At 41.1% G+C, this 23615-nt stretch overlaps 1 non-coding gene across 1 annotated transcript; it reads left to right on the plus strand.

Annotated features, from left to right (window-relative positions):
* The first annotated feature begins 630 nt into the window (after window positions 1–630).
* On the plus strand, window positions 631–737 carry LOC131226477 (small nucleolar RNA R71). The gene has a single exon (XR_009161858.1). It is a non-coding gene; the product is annotated as a small nucleolar RNA R71 (small nucleolar RNA).
* The last annotated feature ends 22878 nt before the right edge of the window (window positions 738–23615 follow it).

Raw genomic sequence — 23615 nt, forward strand, 5'->3', positions numbered from 1 at the left:
AGCATCCCCTTTTCTATAACTGTAACATGTGAATCCATCTTTGGCATAAATTTTGTAAGTTATCGTAATGCTTGGGTAAGCTCCTGAGTTTGTGTGGAGTTTTGAACCGGTTCCTCTTGAGGTTTCCCTTCCATTCCTCCAACTAAAATTTGGATGATTTCTCCAACTAGGATTGTACGTATTAGAGATGGGTCCATTGAAAGGCCTTTGGTAATTATTCACGGCATTAGATTGCTCATTCAGTACCTCTTGAAAAGTAGGTATTGTTGGGCAATTTTCAGTTGTGTGAATGTTGTAAGCACAAATACTGCAAAAAGTTTCCTTAACCTTATCCTTCTTTAGTTCTATGGCCTCGAATTTCCTTATGAGATTAGCAACTTTAACATTGATATCATCATCCTCTTTAAGAAGGTATATTCTGCCCCTCTCTTTTGATTGAGCGGGCTTAGAGGTGGTACTCGATTTTGGGGAGACGTCCCATGATTGTGTGTTTTTAGCAAGTCTGTCCAAATAATCCCACACATCATCGATATTTTTGTTCATGAATTCCCTATTGCACATTGTCTCGACCAATTGATGCATGGAGGATGTCAGCCATCATAGAAAAAGTGTGTAATGTGTCATGTTTCAAAACTGCGTTGTGGGCATGAACTTACAAGATCCTTGAACCGCTCCCAACATTGGAAGAATGTTTCATCTTCCTTTTGGGTGAAGTTCATGATTGACTTTCTGAGGGTGTTCGTTTTATGGTGTGGGAAAAATTTCTTTATGAACTCTCTTACGATATCATTCCATCTACCAATAGATTGAGGACGTAGCGAATGCAACCACGTCTTAACTTTCTCTTTCAAAGAAAAGGGAAAGAGTTTCAGCTTGACCGTGTTAACGGACACATTAGGAAAATATAAAGTGGCTATGATTTCATCAAACTTTTTCAAGTGTAAATATGGATTTTCAGATTCAAGTTCATGGAATTTTGGAAGGAGTTGGATCACCCCTGGCTTGATATTCATGTCCCGTATTTTTTAGAAAAACCATGCATGAGGGCGTGCTCACCCTCTCCGATTGTAAATAATCTCGTAAAGTACGAGGCGGGGGTGCTTGATGCACCTCATTCTCATCCTGGATTTCCTCAACCCTAGGTTGAGGTGGATTTGGAGGTTGATTGGCTGGTTGATTGGCAGCCATAACTTCAGTTAACTTTGTGGATCTTGAGTGATGTTTAATCTTGTGATGGATAGATAACCCCTCAACTAATCCTCCTTCACTCAAGAGATGTTGAGTGTTATCACGGACCCACCTGGGCATGAAACACTCTCAGCCCTCAATTTTAGAATCTAACCTAAATCTAAAAAGAAAGAAGGAAATAGAAATTTAGAAATAGAAAGAAGTTACCAAATTAGAAGTTTTTATATTGGGATCCTACAAAAGAAAAAGGAAATTGAATTAGTTTCTAAAAAAGAACTAAGAAAGCAACCTAGTTTCTCAAAAAAGAAAAAAGGAAACTTTCTAAAAATAGAAAAAGGAAAGGAAATTAGTTTCTAAAAATGGATTAGGAAAGTTTCTAAAAAAAATAAACAATTAGTCTCTAAAAACAAATTAGGAAAGTTTCTATCCTAGAATTAGAAACTAAATTAGTTTCTAAAAACAGAAAAGGAAAGTTTTTAAACCTAGAAATAGAAAGCTAAGTTAGTTTTTAAAAAAAATTCAGAAAAAAATCTTAACCTAAAAATAGAAAGTTAAAAAAAAATTCAAATCTTAACCTAATTCTAAAACTAATCAAATTCAAAAAATGCAACCATCGGTCCCCGACAATGGCGCCAAAAACTTGTCAGAACCCCAAGTGTAGGATTGCGATGTAGTAATAATCTCAGTAAGACCGAGGTTAAATCCACAGGGACTAATCTTGTACGTTTCTGAAATTAACTAGAAGTAGAACTAGAAGAAGATGTAAATCTAAATCTGAATGAATTGAGAGAGTAATTGTGATTAGAGTAATTAAAACTAATAAATTTAAAGGTGGGAACTAGGGTTTCCAAGGATCCACTTGTAGTGATCAGGGAGCCCTCTTGCTTGATTCATGGAACACAATTGGAATTGGAGTCTTATCCTATCCAACTGGAAGATATATTAATAAAAGCAAATCTGAACTTCCATTGACGTAATTCTCAATGAAGGAGAACTATGAAAATTGGTAGGGATTCCATCAATAAACCATGCTTGGGAGGCAATGGCTAATAACATGATTTACCAATTCCAAAATCTCAGAGCAGGAGAATTGTGAAGATTAGGAAGGATTCCATCACCCTACCATGCCCAAGGGACGATGGTGAACAACATGACTTACTATATTCACAATCTCAAATCAAGAAAAGAAGATACTTAAACCTATTGCAGATTAAATGTAATTTGAGTCACAATAAACCATTTAAAAATGAAAGTATTCCTTAAATATCAAACTAGAATCAAAGTATGTTCAACATAAACATGAATCAAAGCAATAGAAATAACCCATCACGCTACAAGCTTCACCTCTTAGCCCTAGCTAAGAGGTTTAGCTAACCATAGACATGATTGGATATAAAACCTTAGAAGAAAGCATGAAAAACTAAGGAGAAAGAGACGAAAAACGCTTGGCAACGGCTCTCCACCCTTGTGCTTCACTCCTCCAAACCCTAGATGATGCCTAGGGATGCCCTGGGGACTCCTATTTATAGTTGTGTAACACCTCTTTTCACACCGACTTGGAAAAATCTAGAAACCGCCTTAAATTTACGCAATTTCAATTTTATCGAAGTGTCTTCGATATGTCCTTCGATATGTCCTTCGATTCTATCGAACAGTCTTCGATTGAATCGAAGATCGGTCCAAAACTGTCCAGCGAGTTTGGCCTGAAATCCTGAAATTCTTGATTCTATTGAAGTGTCTTTGATATGTTCTTCGATACTATGTAACAGTCTTCGATAGAATCGAAGTCTATTCTATTATAGTAGTTTTTCAGAATTAGACTTTTCTGGTCCTGGAATCTATTTTCAGGACAATTTTCAGGATTCCTTTTCTTCACTTTAAGTTTTCAATTCTCTTCCTTCATCACTTGGTTTCCTTGGATCTTTGACATGTGAATTCTTCAATCTTAGTCTCTTAAGATCCATCCCTTGCCTTGGTGATCTTTGAGCATCAAATTCATGCTTGTAGCACCTTTTCCAATCCAAGCTCTTAAATTCTTCTTGCAACACAAACATGAGTAAAATAGGACATTAAGCATTATCATGTTCATAAAACCAAGATATAAATAGGGGATAATATGCAATATTTGACCCTCAACAACCTCCACCTTCGTCGCCAGAATCATTCTTTAATTCTCTTTTTATGGCTTCAACTGTAGACAAACTCTGAGCTAATTCCAAGTTGGAGGTGTCCAAAAGAAGTTCATCTACCTCTGTTGATTCGGATGGTGGAGATGCCTTTCTATCATCCCCATTCATAGATTCAAAAAGTTTTTTCAGCCACTTTTTATGATCCGATTTATACGAGATTTCCAACTACTTATAAGATGCTTATGAGACTTTTAAGAAACTTCGATGATTTACTCGTGCCTGCTTCAACATCATGTTATCTCGGAGGGGGTGAATGTTATTGTTTGGTCCTGATTGCCATTTTCAAGCTTTCTTTTATGGACTCTTTGTAATATTGTTCTTCTTGTTCTCTTAAAATTCTCTCTTGTTCTTCTCTACTAACTATGGAGGGCTTGGAGGCAGTTCCTTTGCTTAACCCTTCTTCATTTGTAATAGGCTTACTTTTATATCTTCTGTGGCTAGTTGTATTAGTTTTAGTTATAGGGGGAGGGGTGGAGAAAGTCTTTGTATTTGAGTCGAGAATAGCTCGAAATAAATCTTAGACTTCCTGAAGAGATTTGCTACATGGTGCCGCGTTTCCTCCCTGTCAAGCCCAAATATAATTTCAACCGATTTGTTTTGTTTACAAATTATTTTCCACACAACTTGCATTGTAACTTTATCTTTCCTTTCTGGGAGTAGACTTGGACTCCATAATCGCAAATATTTGTCAATGTATCATCTTCCGATGACATATATACATGTGTTTATTTTAAAAGAAAAATATCTGGTTAAGTTAAGGCAACATAAATAATGAAGATACAATGATGAATGAACGCAATTTTCCAACCATATAATATGAGATTTAACTTACATTAACTAATTTAAAAGTACAAATGAAAAGAGAGAAATATCCATCCACCCATCAAATATTACAATTTAAGTCCACAAAAAATAATTACAAATATCCTGTTGTAACTTGTAAGAAAATGCAAGAGAAATAGAAGGCAGTGTCTTATCCTGCAACCTCTTTCATACAATTGTTACAAGTACTTTCTCATATTGCTTGTCACTCTCTTCTTTGAACTCCTCATCAACAGAGTTCCCTTTCCCTCAGATTGGACATAGCCAATCCTGTGTACGAATGAGAGCCTCAACTGATTCTAGTGTAAGTGAGCTTCGATACTTGTTCTTGACCCTACACTCCATACTAAAAGCAGATTCTGACACTATAGTTGAAATTAGAATTGATAATGTCTCGTGCCATTAACGAGAGCATAGGGTATCGTGAATAATGAGATTTTGACTTTCACCATTCCAAAACATCAAATTCTTCGCCTTTGTACCTTACAAGTGGCTCCTTGAGATAGTGTTCAAGTTCTAATTGAGTTGTCTGCATTTGAGTCTCAACATGTGCCAGGAAAGATATGAAATCATTGATCGCATCTCATTGTTCATTAACAACATACCTAGAACCCACTTGAGCAGTACACAGGCTTGCGGCTGCAGTTTTATCTTTTGCGGCGCTCAAAGTTTGTACCTAGAAATTGTACAAATTATCAACTATATTACGAATATTATTGGCTTTAGAGGCATTCTTCTCACCATATAACTTATTAGTGATGGATATAACCATAAATATCTTGTATCGAGGATTAAGAACGACTGCAATAACCATTACCAGACTACACTCAGAGCAATACTTGTAAAACTTTAATTGCATACATATGGTCATTAATTGTAAAAAGTCTAGTCCACGACACCTTCTATGCAATACATCTTTTACCCTCCAAAGTTCTGGAAAAAATATATTTATTGTTGGATACTTACTTCCTGAAAATTTCTTCGTTGTGTCGTATAAAACTAAAAGGAACTTGTGAACTGATTCATCTCTTGACCAATTATCATTAGAAGGAAACCAAACATATGCACTATCACGATCTACATAGTGAGAGAATGCATCTATGAAAGCTATCACTGAATCCAACACTTTAAAAGTTGAATTTCAATGGATCATGACATCCCGCTTCATCGTTCTCTGATATGATAAATTCAATTGCTTCACGATCTCATTCTATGTATATAATTGTGAAGGTGACCCCCTTATATACATCACACTCTCTATTATGTTCTCGATCGTTGGCTCAATTGTTTTAAATTTATCTTGTATAATCAAGTTTAGGATGTGGACACAACACCTAACATGAAATATCTTTCTACCAAAAATCAAGTCACCAGTGGCTCTAAACTGGTTCTGTAAATTCATTATCACGTTATCATTTGTTGTGGCATTGTCTAAAGTTATTGAGGAGATTTTCTTCTTAATGCCCCACTCCACAAGACATTTTTAAATGCAGTCTGAAATCATCAATCCAGTGTGAGGAGGCATAAGATAACGAAAGTTTAGGATTCTTTTGCAGAGCCTCCATTTGGCATCAGTGTAGTGGGCAGTTAGTGATATTACCCCTTGCATTGCTTGGATGTCATCCACAAATCGGATGTCAGGCTAATGTGGGAAACTGATTCCAATTGTCCTTTCAACTTGAGCTTCTTGCTTTCATACATCTTCATTCTCACTCTCTTTATTATTGTATGGGAGACCTTCTTGTATCTGGGGTTAAGGCTTCTAGCTAATTCGACAAAATGACTCTCTACCATCTGAAATGGTCCTTCATTGGAAATAATAAATTTAGCCATCAACTCATTCACATGGTCTCTGTTATACTTATAGATGGATAATTTACCTTGTGATAGACCCATTAAAGATTGGGTAAATGAAAGTATCTATTGCCTTAAGGTCTGAGTTCTTGTTTTTTTATGACACTTTAGACTGTGTTTCTTTAGAGTTATGGTCAACCCATCTGCTTGTTTAGCATATTGAGCTTTATAGTACTTGCATTGTATCTTCACTCTGCCATTTTTCAGGGTTACTTTTTCAAAATCTTCCCACATTACTGATTTTTTTTCCACTTTTCCTGTAATCTGTGACTTTGAGGTACTAATAACAATGGACACCTCTTCATCTTCTAGACCTAATCCTTTATCTTCCAAGATCAACGACGATGTAACAGATGAACCACCGGGAGTATTTGAAAGACCCTCACTAGCCATCTAATAGTTGAAAGATACTAAATCATATTAACACATTATCACTATAATGCCTTAAAGATTTACTAAACACTAAATTAGTCACCCATCCAAGGTTGGATAGATTGTAATATTTTCATATTCCCACTTAAAGGCCCACGCCAAAAATCCGGTAACATCTCCCCATGTCTCTCCGATAAGTTGATCTTCCATTACATTCTGATGCCAAATATCTAAGCAATGTGAAGTATTTGACATGAGAAATGAGAAGGAAGAAACATATCCAGAGAGAAATGAGGAGATGGAGCGCAGATCAGGCATGAACATTTAAATAGGTTATTTGAAAGCATACTATCTATTTAACCTTGAACTATCCAAAATGGGACAATTTGAGCAATTTATATGCCACCAAAAACACACTATATCTATTTTTGGCCACATAGAAATCCTCAAATGGGCAACTAATTATCTAACTAATAAGTCACAAAATAAGCTAAGCAAAAAAGCAATGTAAAAATATTAAGCTAACTATCAAATGCATAATAATAAGCTAAGCATTAAGCAATGTAAACCATAATTAAAAAAAAATTAACCACTAATTGTATAATTCAAATAAATAAAATACATTGGCAATTTAGTTTTAGGGTTATGGGATTAGGTTTAGTCATTTTGGTCTTAAGGTTTAGGATTTAGGGTTTCAGGATTAGGTCTAGCTATTAAGGTCTTAGGGTTTAGGGTTTAGGGTTTAAGGTTTACGGTTTGGATTTATGATTTAGGGTTTAGGACTTAGTGTTTAGGGTTTAGGGTTTAGGGTTTGGATTTGGGGTTTAGGGTTAGGGTTAAGGTTTAGGGTTTGGATTTAGGGTTTAGGGTTAGAGTTTAGGGTTTAGGATTTTGGGTTTAGGGTTAGAGTTTAGGGTTTAGGATTTAGGTTTAGTGTTTAGGGTTTAGGGTTAGGGTTTCGTGTTTAGGGTTTGGATTTAGGGTTTGGGGTTAGAGTTTAGGTTTTAGGATTTTAGATTTAGATTTAGGGTTTAGGGTTAGGATTTAGGGTTTAGGGTTTAGGATTAGGGTTAGGGTTAGGTTTTAGGTTTAGGGGTTAGGGTTTAGGATTAGGTTTTAGGGTTAACCTGGCAGCACCTGAGCCAGGCTGGATGCACCACAACGAGCCCGATTACACTACACTTGAGCCAGGCCACAATGTGAAAGTGCCCTGGTTTGTCAATTAGCGTGAGCGTCGAGTTGGTGAGTTAACTAAGCCCCATATGAAGATTGTTCAAGCCATTGCCTCAACTAGATGTGTGTTCTAAGCTCTTTACAGGTAAATTAAGCCTCACATCCCATGTCCCAAAACACCCAGGTAACTAAATCCTTAAAAGCCTCAGAACAATATAGGAGTTAAAAGTCTGAAAACATATTTTAAACAGGAAAATTTTCTAAGTTTTTCATCTAAATTCGATGTTATCAAGACTGTGTCAATGACATCAGACACTTATGTTGGATGACATCAAACAATACTCGATGACATCGAATTAGGCCTTTTCATGTTCAGCAACCACAAAGTATTTGGATTAGAATTTTCAATAAATTAAACATAGCTTCGATAACATCCAACTTCAGTAATCGATGACATCGAAGGCTAACTCGATAAGATCGAAGAACTTAGTGCATTTCCAGCAAATCTTATTGGAAAATATTCTGACATTGCTCGAGGAATCGAACCATCTTCGATATCATCGGAATTTAAATTTCGATGACATCGAGGAATGATCGATAACATCGAATTTAGACAAAAAGTATCTAGCAAGCTTGAAAGGAAAATTAATTGGAAATGTTCGAGGAATCAAGATATAATCGATATCATTGAAATTCAAACTACGATGATATCGATGGATACTCGATGACATAGATAAATGACAAAGAAGTGTCCAACGAGCTTTCAAGGAATATCGTTTGAAAAGATCGATGAATCAAACTAGGATTCGACGACATCGAAATTTGAATTTCAATGAAATCGAATCAAGTTCGATGTCATCGTAGACAGTCTTTAAAATGTCCAGCAAGCGCTTGTGTTATAACGTCGAGGAATTGAACCTTGATTTGATGATATCAAAGTTCAAATCTCGATGACATCGAATTCGGTTCGATTTCATCGATCTTTTATCAAAAAGTTCCCGGAATGTTTTTCAGTTGAGTTTGTATCATCGAACTAATATTCGATGGCATTAAAAGTATACGTTTGATGACATCAAACTCAGTCAAACTCTGACAGTTTTATTTCCATTAGAGCCTTTTGCCTATATAAGGGGAGCTTGTTCTTGGTTATTGTATTGAGAAAAAGAGAGAGAGAGCTTTGAGAGAGTAATTGCATATCACCTACCCCATGCCCCTTTTCTCATGGGAGTTCATTCTTCAATCCACCCTCATCATTGATATTTAATAGAGTAGATTGGTGAATGAACTTCCCCATTTAAGGATCATCCATCTACCATCTTAATGGCAAATCAGTGAGCTGGGATCTTCTGAATGCTTGAGTGCTTGGAATCTCTCCATCTCTCAAATTAGTAACATTCATTAAAGTAGATTCCAACATAACCTTGACCCAACCCATTGCCTTACATTGGAGCATCATCAGTATTGCGGATCAATGGAGCTAAAGATCTCCGTCATCAAAGGAGTATATCTTCATCAACGTGCATAACGAGGCTCATCCACTTATCTGTAAGTCATTAAAGTCCAGAGACCCTATTGACCATTCCTTGTGTAGGATTGGGCATAGGTGCATCTCAACTTTTCAAGCCCTTATATGAGGCCTCCAACGGGAGAGTACGTTTGGGTGCTGTGTGTTGACCCTTGCTCTTGTGTAGGGCATAAACTTAGGTCCTTATTGTTGGTCCTTGACCTATGTGGTCTAAAACTTAGGTTCCTTGTGCGGATCCTTTACTCTTGTGTAGGGCATAAAACTTAGGTTCCTTGTGTGCATCTTTTGCTCTTGTGTAGGGCATAAAACTTAGGTTCCAGGTATGGATCCTCTGCTCTTGTGTAGGGCATAAAACTTAGGTGCTTCGTGTTGACCTTTGCTCTTGTGTAGGGCATAAACTTATGCCTCGTGTAAGCATGTTTAGGTACCTTATGTAGGTCCTAGACTCAACCTTGTGTAGGTTATAAAGGTTAGAGGTCGACCTGATTTAAAACCTCCGTTAGTGAACTTCAGTACACTCAAAGGTTGAGTGTGTCCACCGGGAGTGGAGTAGGCACATAGCTGAACCACTATAAAATGACTGTGTTTGGGATTGTTATTTGCATATTATTTTATTATGTTTACTTTAAATGTTCACATGAAGCATGATAACATGATTATCTAGAACTGATAAGGATCACATCCCACACACTTTCACATAGTTCATCCATTATAGACTGACTGGAATATCTTGTTTAAATATTGAGTAGTCTTGTGATTGGATCCTCTACTTGGCTTAGAAGCCTGTAGAGTTAAGATGAGTATATCTTGATAATTGCACATTAGATCACGATTAGGATAATAAGATTTTAAATTGTCATAAAAGCTTACAAAGTCCTATTCACTCCCCTCTAGGACACTTTGATCTATTCCTACTTCCACTATTGCGATCCTTACCACAATTTCGATTGGTATCAAAGTGGGTCTCTCTTAAGGGTTTAACCGCCTAGAGAGTGATCTTAACTGAAGTTGGGAATCATGGTCAAAGGGGAGGGCTCATCTGTGTCTAGACTTCTTATATTTGATAGTTCAAATTATGCATACTGGAAGGCAAGGATGCACTACTTTCTGAAATCTTTGGATCATGACGTTTGGGACATAGTTGAAACTGGATATGTGTCACCAACTGATCAAACAGTACCAGAAAAATGGATTTACTATATCCAAACCCAAATCCAAAGAAATGTGGACTACATACGATAAAGAAAGACAAACATTTGAAGCTAAAGCAATGAATGCTATTTACTGTGCTGTGTCCCAAGAAATCTTCAATCAAATTAGTTTGTGCAACACATCAAAAGAAGCATAGATTTGTTGGAAACAACCCATGAGGGAACCAACACACTAAAAGATCTAAGCTGCAACTCTTAATTTCTCAATTTGAACACATCAGAATGGAAGAACATGAGACATTCATGGAATTCTTTACAAAACTGAACATCATCTGTAATTCCATGGGTGGATTAGGAGAGAAGGTTCCGGTCTCAAAGATTTGTAGGAAAATTCTAAGATCCATACCAGAACATTTCAACTCGAAAGTTACAACCATTGAAGAGTGTAGAAATATGGATGAAATGAAAGTAGAAGAACTACTTGGTTCCCTACAGACATTTGAATTACACTTCAAACAAGCTCCCAAATCCAAAAATAATGCCCTTAAAACCTCAAAGCATATCACCTCTGCTCAGGAAGAGGAAAGAGAAAGGGAAAATGAATATGAGGAAGTGGCTCTCTTGGCACAACGGTTCAAAAAATTCTTCCACAGAAACCGTGGCCGACCATTCAAAGGAAAACATTTGGATAACAAGTGTCATATAGTTAAATCTATTAAAAAGTCCAAAGAGCCACAGTGTTACACTTGACAAAAATTTGGGCACTTGTCCACTAAATGTCTTAACAAAAGGACTAAAGGAAAGGCTATGGCAGCTACATGGGATGACACTGAAGAATCAAACTCAGAATTTAGTGAATCAGATAGTGATGGAGACCAAAAATCTTTAAAAATACTTATGGCCTCCACATTTTCTGACATTCTCAAGGTAATTGAGGAAATTAATGAACTACGAGTCGAATGGACATTTCCATCAGATGATGAGAAAGTAGAAGAAGAGGAAGAAAAGGATAATTTACAGGATGCCTATAATCAACTCTACATACATAGCATCAATATCTTTAAAAGACTTGGTATTAATGAAAACAAGAATAAATTGCTACAAATGGATCTTGTCATGCCCCAGACACGGAAACCGGGCTTACAAAATTTCCGATCGCCGAATTCGGCGCCGAAAGCCTCCGTAGTACCCCAATCTCGGATCTTGGCACCCATATAGCAGGTTTCGATCCTGAAATCCTACGAGGAGGAGCATAACCATAAACATAACCCACAAACAATAATCAGAACATCAACACCACATACCCATTATAATAAGAAAACTTGAGTACAATACATGAAAGGAAAATACAAGATAAATGACAAAAGCTCCAGAAGCTCTGCCACACACTCTTGCCTCAACTCGACTATGTCCTATTGTCACCTACACGCATCTATCGTGCATAAGCTTATAAAAAGCTTAGAGGGTGGTGTACGTGTGTGCGCAAGATAAGTGCCAAGCACACAAATATCAGCGTAAGCAGAATACTGGCAAGGCTATAAGTCATTCAATATCAGAATATGCAATGCAGATCGGCTATCCAATGCCGAGTCATATTGAGCCAAATATCAGATACCGAGGATGTAATATAATATGCAAATCTAACGAGCCACGAATACCATCAGCCTCATTTAGGCCATATAAACGCAGAAACATAGCAACCAAATGCCATATGCCACATATGTAATGTAATATGTAGATCCTGGAGAGTCTATAATACCATCAACCTTATTTAGGTTATGCAAAACAGAAGCATAGTAAACCAATTGCTATGTGCTGAGGATGCAATGCAATATGCGGTGTGAATGAAATGACCAAGCTGGAGTGTGGAGTCGGGATGATAGTACATAATATCGCAAGCTGTGGGGTCCATCACAAAGGAATTTTATCCAAACCAGTTCTATACCTAAATTTGGATAGATAGACTCAATGTGGTAAACTCCTGATCTAAGGTTAGCCTGTGCCCTAACCAAAATCCTGGCCATTGCGAAGGTACACATAACAAATTAGTTGTGCACCACCAGCCTGAGTAGATAGTGAATGAATGAATGAATGAGTAAAATGCTGAGTATACAACTCCTGTTCAGTAAGTGCACATATTAGTACTATACATCTCTGGGATCATCACCGGGGTCTAGTACACCCTATGTCATCTTGCCGCCTCATCAAGCGCACAACTGGGTAAGTGGAAGAGACCTCACTATCCACCTACCAATATCGGCCCAGCTCGTTGATAGTGGACCCATTCCTCAAGCCGGTCAGACTCAGCCTAACATTGCTTACTCCCTCAGGAGGATAAGGCCACACCCCCTCCCAATCGACCACGACATAGTGGGAGACGCAGCCTACTGGTATATGGCCCTCATGCACTCATGTATATCCACTCGGTCTAGACGTTGGAGCACTCATGGCCTCAGGAGTTTAGAGAATTTCACCTAAGGACATCCATCGTGCCCACATGCTAGAACCAAACATTTCTAGTATTCCATCTGGCCATCCACGATATTCCTGTGTAGACCACGACCCTCATGTCTCTAGGGCATATGGTGGTCATATCATTAAATGCGAGATACATGAGTCATACCATCCAGTCATGAATTGAACCTGCGCGTACCACACACTCATGAGGGGCAACTCCGCCTTTCAGGGAGTCTTATAAACAATTAGCTCAATAGCACATGCTATGCTTAATCACTCCTTATAACAAGCATACGGATGTCGCGTATGGGCATGTATCAGAAGTATACTAAGCATGATTATACATATATCATGGTGGGCCTGTATAAGGAGGCCCATGGCCCGTGTAAATGAACGAGTGGTGTGCACATAATCACACACACATGGTGGGCCTCATGCATCACAATTCGACCTCACACATACAATGGGCCTCACGCATATAATGGGTCTCACACAAGGGCCTCATACATCATAATCGGCATCACACATGGGTCTCATACATCACAATCGGCCTCACACAAGGGCCTCATACAATCACAATGGGCCTCATATAACCCCAATGGTCCTCATTCAATCACAATTGGACTTATACAATCACAATGGGCCTCATTCAATCACAATGGACCTCATACAATCACAATGGGCCTCATGCAATCACAATGAGCCTCATATGATCACAATGCTACGCTAACACATACTCAGTATGTATACTAATTATAGTCATAATCAATAATCAGCCTATATATATAGCGGGGTCCATAGAAGGACAGCAGATCTAATTCATAATATGAGGATCGGTCCTCAACAGTGGATATACCAAATCTGACACCGCAAATCCTACCATCTATGGTAATGATATACTCTCCCCATATCAAGGTTAGGCTTAGGTGGCCTACCTATAATCTTAAGGATCCGGAAAGGGTTCCTTCTCCATACTATCATATAGCCCGCTTGATGCCCTAGGGGGCCCAATTAAGTCCTAGATGGACTCCAAGATAAAAGAAATAATCCTACTAACAAGCAATGAGGGCCTAACATCTTGGGATAACCCAATATGAATAAATGAATCGTGCAAATATCAGTGGGGCCCAATGATTTGGGTCAACCCACTTAGAGAAGGATGAGAATGAGCCTAATAAGGCCTAAGGGAAGGTCACAATGTGGACATTTAACCATCATTTCCCATTAATGTGGACATTTAACCAACATTGCTCCCAAGGAGTGGCCCTTATAGAGCCTAATATATAGTGGACCCATAACCTCACACAAGGGCTTCATACACAACATAATGGGCCTCACACAAAGGGCCTAATATACATCACGATGGACCTCACTCATGGGCCAGATATGCATCACATTGGGCCTCACATACATCTTAATGGGCCTCGCTCAAGGTCCTCATACATATCACAATGGGCCACTTCCCATGGGCCTTAAATACATTGTAATGGGCCACAACCCATGGGCCTTAATACATCACAATGGGCCATAACCCATGGGCCTCAAATACATCACAATGGGCCTCATATCTGGGCCTCAAATACGTCACAATGGGCCTCATATCTAGGCCTCAAATACTTCACAATGGGCCTCATATCTAGGCCTCAAATATGTCACAATGGGCCTCAAATAAGATGGGTGGCGTGGATGTAAAACAGGTGGACGGTGTGGATGTAAAATAGATGAACGACATGGATGTAAAATACATACATCATGGTAAGCCGCATAGGTGGGTGGTGTGGTTGCAACCAACACATAGCAAGTGGGGTCCATGTCTAGCTAGACGGTGGGGACCCCACACGTGCAAGGTGGGTCCCACATCCAGCAATGGACGGTTAGGATATAACACATATCTCATAATTAGGCCCACAAAACTTGCTGACGTCCATACAAATGGACGATTTAGATAAAACACATATCATCAGGTGGACCCCACCCCACACGTGCATCACATGTGGGTGGCTCCCACGTCCATCAAATGGACGGATAGCGTTGATATAGGACACATACATCATGAGGTCCCATGGAGGGACGGTGTGGACGTAAAACATATACATTAAAGTAGACCCCCACTGTCCTGCCCATCTGGACGGTGGGTATGCAACACAAACATCAAGGTGGGCCCCACCCCACACGTGCAGCACGTGTGGGTGGGTCCCATGCCCAGCACAAAGGACGGATGGCTTGGATAATAGATACATCACAGTGTGCCCCACATAGCATCGTCCAGCTATGGACGGTGTGATGTACAACTAGAGCTGTACACGAGCAGACTAAGGCTCGAGTACTCGCTCGACTCGACTCGGAATACTCGACTCGTACTCGACTCGTCTGAGTTAGAGCCGAGTACGAGCGGGTTTCCACAACTCATTTAGATTACGAGTAGAGTACGAGTCTAGAAGTACTCGACTCGGTACTTGACTCGTACTCGACTCGTACTTGTGTATATAAGTCCGCCCGAAAAAAAACCCTACCCCACCCGTCATTTCCAGCAGCACCCAAACCCTACCCCCATGGCCCCACCCGTCCTTTTCAAGTAGCGCCCAAACCCTTCCCTCCTAGCCAGCGTTTGAAAAAAAAAACTCTCTCTCTCTCTCTCTCTCTCTCTCTCCTCTCCCTCTCCCAGCGCCAGTACAGCCGTCCCTCTTCTTCCCTCTCTCTCTCTCACTCGCCCCTATCCCCTGTCCGGGGGTGATGCTCGTCCCTGTAGCCTGTCCGGTGCCCCTGTCCGGTGACGGAGCTCATCCCTGCCACTCGTCCGGTGCCGCAGCTCATCCCTGCTAGGCTGCCACTCGTCCCGTCGTCCGTTATCGCCCTGCCCTGCACGTAGCTGCCGGTCATCCCTCTTCTGCTTGCCCGGTAAGGTGTGGGGTTGATTTTTTTAATTTTTTATTGCTAATATATGTTAGAAATTGTTAATATAGTTTGAGATTAACTTGATATTTGTGTTTTCTCTTGATATCATGGTGAATTGCTAAGTTCAGTTTCCATTTACACATGAAAGGTAAATATTCTATAGCTAGGATTTTTCAACCAAGTTATATTAGTTGGATTACTAAACCTGCAGTGTATAAAGGGAAAATCAATTAAACAAGCTATACAACCTTTGGGCTGAATCATCTTATTGTATACTACCAACAGCCTAGGCACATCTTCTGAATGTAAAAATCGTGATATTCGTCCACAACCATCAATGAAGAACTACTTAAGGCTTATTTGGAAGCATGGAATCTAATGTATTTTTGGCAGCGAATATACTATTTTTTGGTCATTTAGAAATAAAGAATTGGAGGGATTTGTGATCCAAATCCTTCAAAAGGTCATGATTTCAAATGGGCTCGATTCGACACAAACCATAAGATCCACCCCCATTCTGCATGATTTCAAATCCACACTGACAAAAGAGCCATTAAACAAAGAAAATGACCAAACACTCTTGGAGATTTTTGTGCATGGACCATCCATTGTAAGTCCCACCATATTAACATTTTGGATCACTAAACCATGACTCCTAATGGTAGATTAGGCCCTTAAAATGCTTGTAAGTGATTGAAGATCATCCTACAAGGGTAAGTTAGAAATTGCATTTATGGAACACTGATCCTAAGAAACATTGTATGAACATGTCTAATTAATGAGATTTTTATTTATGTACCAACTTTATTTAGTTGTTCTAAATGGGAGGTTTGGGTCATCACATGTTGTCGGAAGAAAAGTAAGCATTTGGGTGAGCCCGACAGACCTAATGTCTACAGCATTTGTCAGGTGGGGTGAGAGATTTCACATGGCTATAGTAAATAAGTCCCATGTGACACTTACAAAGTAGCCAACTAACATGAACCTAATCAAAGGTGATGGGAGTTGAAGTTCTAGATGGATCTTGATGGCTTCAGGCTAGCTAGCCATCAAAATTCCTAGCCTGCCCTCGGTCTCAAATTGGCCATGTGGGCCCAAGTTAAAATATTCAATTTGATCCTCTATGGTCAAAATATAGTTTTGGGATTAACTTGATATGTTAATATACAAATTGTTTAATATATGTTAGAAATTGTTAATATAGAAATTGTTTAATCAAAGGTGAACATCTCACTCCCAATTGTTTACTTTAGTGTGGCTCACCTGAATTACATGTTATCATTTTGTTTGTTTGTTTGTTTCTAAGCCTATTGTGGATCTTCAATCAATATCATGGTGGGCCTATCAAAGTCAGAGTAGCTTTTATTTATAAAGATCTTTAAATGTGATCCACTTAATAAGTGGATAGGGCTGAGTTTTTCACAAAGTGTTTCCCATCATGGGTTATTAAACTAATTATGTATTAAATATTCATATCTCTAATGCGTGATTACTATTAAATAAAATAAGATGGATTCATTTTTAGCCATCTATTAAGCTGGGTCTTAGGTTTTTTAAGGAATAAGAGGGCAATCACTATTTGTGTTTTCCCTTGATACTATGCCCTAAAATAGTTATGTTTTCCATGTTTCTTAATTTACTTTATAAATGACAGTTTACTTGTTACTTTGTTAGTGTTGAATGCTACCACTTTAAGATGCCTTTGGTTTTTCATTTGACATTTTGTTATTAGTTAGCTAGATGATAAATGTCAATTTCAGCATGCTCCTTTGTTTGCATAGATATGAATTATTTGTATTGTTTTAGTTGTAGACTTGTAGTATAAGATAATCAGTTGCCCATTTGAGGATTTTTATGTTGTCAGACATAAATTCAGTGTGTTCTTGGATGCATAGAAATTCTCAAATTGTCCATTTTTGGACAATTCAGGGTTAGATAGATTGTAATGTCTTCATTTATTCCAATTTAAATGCATATGCCTGTTCTAGTTTCGTCTCTTCTTTTTCTCTCTGGATATATTTCATGTATTTATTTCCATCGTCAAATGTCCACACTTTGTGTTGATGATTGACATGGGAATCAAATACAAGATTAATATATTCTGGAGAGATAAGGGGAGATGCTGCCGGAATTTCGGCGTAGCATTTAGATTGGAAAATGAAGCATTACAATCTAACTTTGAATGGGTGACTGATTTAGAAAGTTAAGTAATTATGCCTGTCTAGCGGTCTAGCCATCTAGGACCCTAGGTATAGCCGTATAACATATCGAGAACTTTATTTTATAGATGGCTAGTCAAGATGAAAGCCCAAATACCCCTGGAATGGGTGCATCGGCCACATCTCCTCTAATAGTAGAGGGAGATACAGACACGTCAACCGCATGCAAAGGGAAGAAGAAGAGATCAGCAGTGTGGGATGATTTCGAAGATGTGACAGTTAACGGTGTACAGAAGATAAAGTGTAATCACTGCAAAGGGTTATTCAGTAAAATTCCAGGAGGATCTACGACACATCTAATTAGACATTTGAAGACGTGTCCTAAGAAAGCAAGACTCCTTCCTCCCAGCCAACAGACACTGTCATTTACGAAGTCAGATGGGGATAACTCCCAAGACATAGTGTCCACTCATAAGTTTGACAAGGAGAAGTTGAATGAGTGGTTTGCTAGATTAGTGATTTTGGAAGAAAAACCTTTCAGAATGATTGAAAGTAAAGGATTTAGGGCTTTCTGTCAATTCCTTAACTCTCGGGCCGAGAATGTCTCCCGCGTCACAGACTCACAGTGCAGAGAGAAAGCATGAAGATGTACGCAAAGGAGAAGATGAAATTGAAAGAAGTTTTGGCTTCAGTGACCAGAATAGCTTTGACTTCTGATTTATGGACGGCGTCCAATCAAAGAAAAGGATACATTTCATTAGCCGCTCACTATGTTGATAAAGATTGGAAACTATGCAAGAGATTTTTTAACTTCAAACACCTTCCTCCTCCACATACTGGTTTACTTATTTCAGATTACATCTACAGTTGTCTAGAAGGCTGGGGCATTGAGAAGCAAATTTTAGCAATAACTTTAGACAATGCTTCAGCAAATGACAGTGTCATTTCATGCTTACGTAACCAGTTCAGGGCTAAGGAAATTTATTTTTTGAAGGAAAAATATTCCAGGTCAGATGTTGTGCCCATATTGTAAATTTGTTTGTACAAGAAGGGCTGAAAGCAATTGACAACATTATAGAGAACATAAGAGAAAGTGTGAAATATATAAGGGGGTCGCCATCGAGACTGAGTGTATGGAATGACATCATTCAACGTTTGAATGTGCCATCTAAAAAAATGTTGAAGTTGGATATCTTTACACGTTGGAACTCGACCTATGAAATGTTAGATGCGGCAATGGAATTACAGCTTGCATTTCCTAAATACGTGGCATGTGACAGAACGTATTCTTGGTTGCCGAGCGGAGGACATTCCGAAGACGGCTTTTCGGACATGTTATGGTCACTTCGAGTTCCTGGTCATGTCATTTGGACTGACCAACGCGCCCGCTATCTTCATGCAGCTGATGAATGAGGTTTTTCGGCCGTTCCTTGATCAGTTCGTGGTGGTATTCATTGATGATATTCTTGTATATTCAAGGACTCGAGAGGACCATGCTGAGCACCTGCGGATTATGCTTGAGACCCTCCGTGCCCACCAGCTGTATGCGAAGCTGGAGAAGTGTGAGTTTTGGCAGGAGGAGATGAAGTTCCTCGGTCATGTGGTGACGAGGGAGGGTGTCACTGTGGACCCCTCGAAGGTTGATGCAGTGCGTCGGTGGGGCCAGCCCACGAACGCGTCTGAGATTCGCAGCTTCCTTGGTCTAGCGGGATATTACCGACGGTTTATCGAGAGTTTCTCCCGTATTGCAGCACCGCTGATCCGGTTGACGCGGAAGGGCCACATGATCATGCTCAAAGGCTACAAATGAGATGCACATAACTTATGATCCACACATCGGATGGACACACAAGATGTATCATTGGAACTGCGGCGACGATGCGGTCACAATGGCATAGGTCTCAACTTGATCCGAGTTGGGTCTTCACGACTGGGCTCACGGATGACCGCAAACACTATCTAAGGGTTACAGGTCGCTGGGATTCGACCGGTAGGATCGCGGGATCAAGATGGACGGAATGCATACTCACACACACATATGCACACCTGCGAACTTGGGTCGGGTCTTACAACCCTCCCCACCAAACAAGAAATTTCGTCCTCAAAATTGAACAATCTAAGAGAAAATAAAAGACAAAACACCACCATCATATAACAATCATCATATAAGGAAGGCAATACAAACAATCATATATCAATCAATCATCAAACAAATAGGGATAACGTTCTCTAATCTCGGCCTCGCGTTCCCAAGATGCCTCAGCCTCTGAATGATGACCCCATTGCACCTTCACTAAGGGAATGACCTTGGTCCTGAGGACTTGCTCCTTCCGATCAAGGATACGAATCGGCTGCTTAATATAAGAAGGATCCTCACGGACCTCAAGTAGCTGCCAATCAATCACAGGAATAGTGTCCGACCCACATCTCCGCAACATAGAAACATGAAACACGTCGTGGATTGCAGACAACTCAGAGGTAAGGCAAGCCTATAGGGCACAGCGCCCATGTGCTCGGTAATCTCAAAAGGTCCGATGAATCTCGGGGCAAGCTTGCCCTTCACACCAAAGCGAACCACGCCCTTCATAGGTGAGACCTTGAGATACACCATGTCCCTGACTGCGAACTCGAGGGGTCGACACCGACGATCAGCAAAACTCTTCTGCCGGCTCTGGGCTGTGCGCATCCTCTGCCTGATAACATCAATAACCTCTGACGTCTACAGCACAAGCTCGGGACCTAAGAGACGACGCTCTCCAACCTCGGTCCAACAACTAGGAGATCTGTACGGTCTGCCATAAAGTGCCTCAAAAGGAGCCATACCGATAGTTGCCTGATAGCTGTTATTGTATGCGAACTCGGCGAGGTGCATATGCTCATCCCAACTGCCCGTAAAGTCGATCACACAAGCCCTGAGCATATCCTTAAGGATCTGGTTGACCCTTTCGGTCTGCCCATTTGTTTGTGGATGATAAGCAGTGCTGAGATGCAAAGTGACCCCCAATGCCTGTTGAAAACTCCTTCAAAACTGAGACGTAAATCTGGAGTCTCGGTCTGAAACGATCAAAACTGGGATGCCGTGCAGTCTCACTATCTCCTCAATGAATATCCTCGCTAACCGGTCCATAGACCAGGAAGCACGTACTGGAATGAAATGAGCCAACTTTGTCAGACGATCGACGATAACCGAGATGGTATCGTGACTGCGGTGAGTCCTTGGCAAACCTGCGATGAAGTCCATCGATACATGCTCCCACTTCCACTATGGAACGCTCAACGGCTGCAAAGGACCAGGGGGTCTCTGATGATCGGCCTTAACACACTGGCATGTGTCACACTCGGCCACAAAACTCACAATCTGGCGCTTCATCCCCTGCTAGAAGTACTGCCTCCTCATATCACGATACATCTTCGTGGAGCCCGGGTGGATAGTAAGTCTCGATCGGTGTGCCTCGGTCATCAGATCCCGACGCAACTCTAGAACGTCCGGGACACACAATCGGCCTCTGAAGCATAATCCACCATCGGAACTAATCTGCCAGTCTGACTGCTCCACGGATGCGGCCTCTGCTCGGTACTCCTGAAGTGACTCGTCCGTCTGCTGAGCCTCGATCACCCTAGCAACTAAGGAGGGTTGAATCGACAAGCTCGAAAGCTAAACAATGGAAGACTACAGATCGAACTCAAAGTCAAACTCTGATACATCCTCAAGCATCTGCCACTCACGCACCATCATCTGTGCCACCAGGCCTCGTGGCTGGCGGCTGGTTGCGTCCGCCACCATGTTTGCCTTGCCCGGGTGGTACTGAAGGTCAAAATCATAGTCTTTCAGCAACTCCATCAATCGCCTCTGTCGCAGGTTCAACTCGGACTGTGAAAATAGATACTTCAAGCTCTTATGATCCGAGAAGAGCTCGAACCTTGCCCCATATAGATAATGCCTCCACACCTTCAGTGCGAAGACGACTGCTGCGAGCTCCAAATCATGAGTGGGGTAGTTCAGCTCATGGACCTTGAGCTGGCGCGAGGCATACGCCACTGGCTTCCCATACTGCATCAGTACAGCACCCAAGCCAACTCTGGAGGCATCAGTAAAAACAACAAAATCCTCACTCCCATCAGGAATAGTGAGAATAGGAGCGGACGTGAGGCGGTCCTTCAACTCTGTAAATGCCTTCTCACAAGCGTCACTCCAGATGAACTTGATGCCCTTCCACGTCAACCGGGTCAGCGGTGTTGCAATACGGGAGAAACTCTCGATAAACCGTCGGTAATATCCCGCTAGACCAAGGAAGCTGCGAATCTCAGACGCGTTCGTGGGCTGGCCCCACCGATGCACTGCATCAACCTTCGAGGGGTCCACAGCGACACCCTCCCTCGTCACCACGTGACTGAGGAACTTCATCTCCTCCTGCCAAAACTCACACTTCTCCAGCTTCGCATACAGCTGGTGGGCACGGAGGGTCTCAAGCATAATCCGCAGGTGCTCAGCATGGTCCTCTCGAGTCCTTGAATATACAAGAATATCATCAATGAATACCACCACAAACTGATCAAGGAATGGCCGAAAAACCTCATTTATTAGCTGCATGAAGATAGCGGGCGCGTTGGTCAGTCCAAATGACATGACCAGGAACTCGAAGTGACCATAACGTGTCCGGAAAGCCGTCTACGGAATGTCCTCCTCTCGGACCCGAATCTAATGGTAACCAGAACGCAAGTCTATCGTGGAAAAATACTGTGCACCCTGCAACTGATTGAACAAGTCATCAATACGGCGAAGCGGGTATCTGTTCTTGATGGTGACTCTGTTGAGCTCATGATAATCTACACAGAGTCGCAATGAACCATCCTTCTTCTTCACAAACAATACCGGGGCTCCCCAAGGTGAACTACTGGGACGAATGAAACCTAACTCCCGAAGCTCATCCAACTGCTCCTACAGTTCCCTCAACTCCAACGGTGCCATCCGGTAGGGGGCCTTCGAGATGGGCGCAGTACTGGGCACCAAATCAATCTGGAACTCCACCTGCCGACGTGGAGGCAAACTCGGGATCTCTTGAAATACATCCGAGTACTCACAAACAACTAGCAGTAGCTCAATATTCTCTACCATAGAATCCTCAACGACTAAAGCCAAGAAACTAGATAACGACTCTCCTCTGGGCTCAGCAACGAACTGGAACACTGGCAAGCCTGGAATGAGAAACGTAACCGTCCGCGCGGCATAGTCTAAGATGACACCATACTCTGCAAGCCAGTCCATACCTAGAATCACATCAAAACCTGACATCGGCATCACGAACAGATTGGCAGGAAGGAACATCTCGCCCACTAATACCGGGCAAGAAGGACAACGAAGGGTCAACATCATAGACTTCCCCATAGGAGTCGAAACGGTCAAAGCCTCAGACACGGACTCTGATGGAATATCGGTCAATCGACAAAACTGTTCGGCCACAAAAGAATGGGAGGCACCAGAATCAAATAAAACATGAGCAATGCAGGAAGAAACAAGAAGAATACCCTCGACTACTCCACCGGTCAATGACTGAGGGTCCTGGCCTGACGCCTGCTGTGCAGAATAGAAGCGGCCCTGAGCTGGTAGGGGAAGCAACCCGGAAGACTGAGGGTCCTGAGTCTGTGCCTGCTGGGCTGCGATACATACTAGACCCAGGGACCGGACATGCGGATATCCCCTCTGCTGGTGCTGCGGCTGCTGCTGTCTCTGCTACTGCTGTCGCTGCTGAGGAGGTCTGCCTGGCTGCCTCTGTTGCTGAGGAGCCCTAGGAACGGCGGGTGGAAGCTGAGCTCTCTGCTGCTGTTGAGG

Source organism: Magnolia sinica, chromosome 14, assembly GCF_029962835.1.
Source record: "Magnolia sinica isolate HGM2019 chromosome 14, MsV1, whole genome shotgun sequence".
Lineage (NCBI taxonomy): Eukaryota > Viridiplantae > Streptophyta > Magnoliopsida > Magnoliales > Magnoliaceae > Magnolia > Magnolia sinica.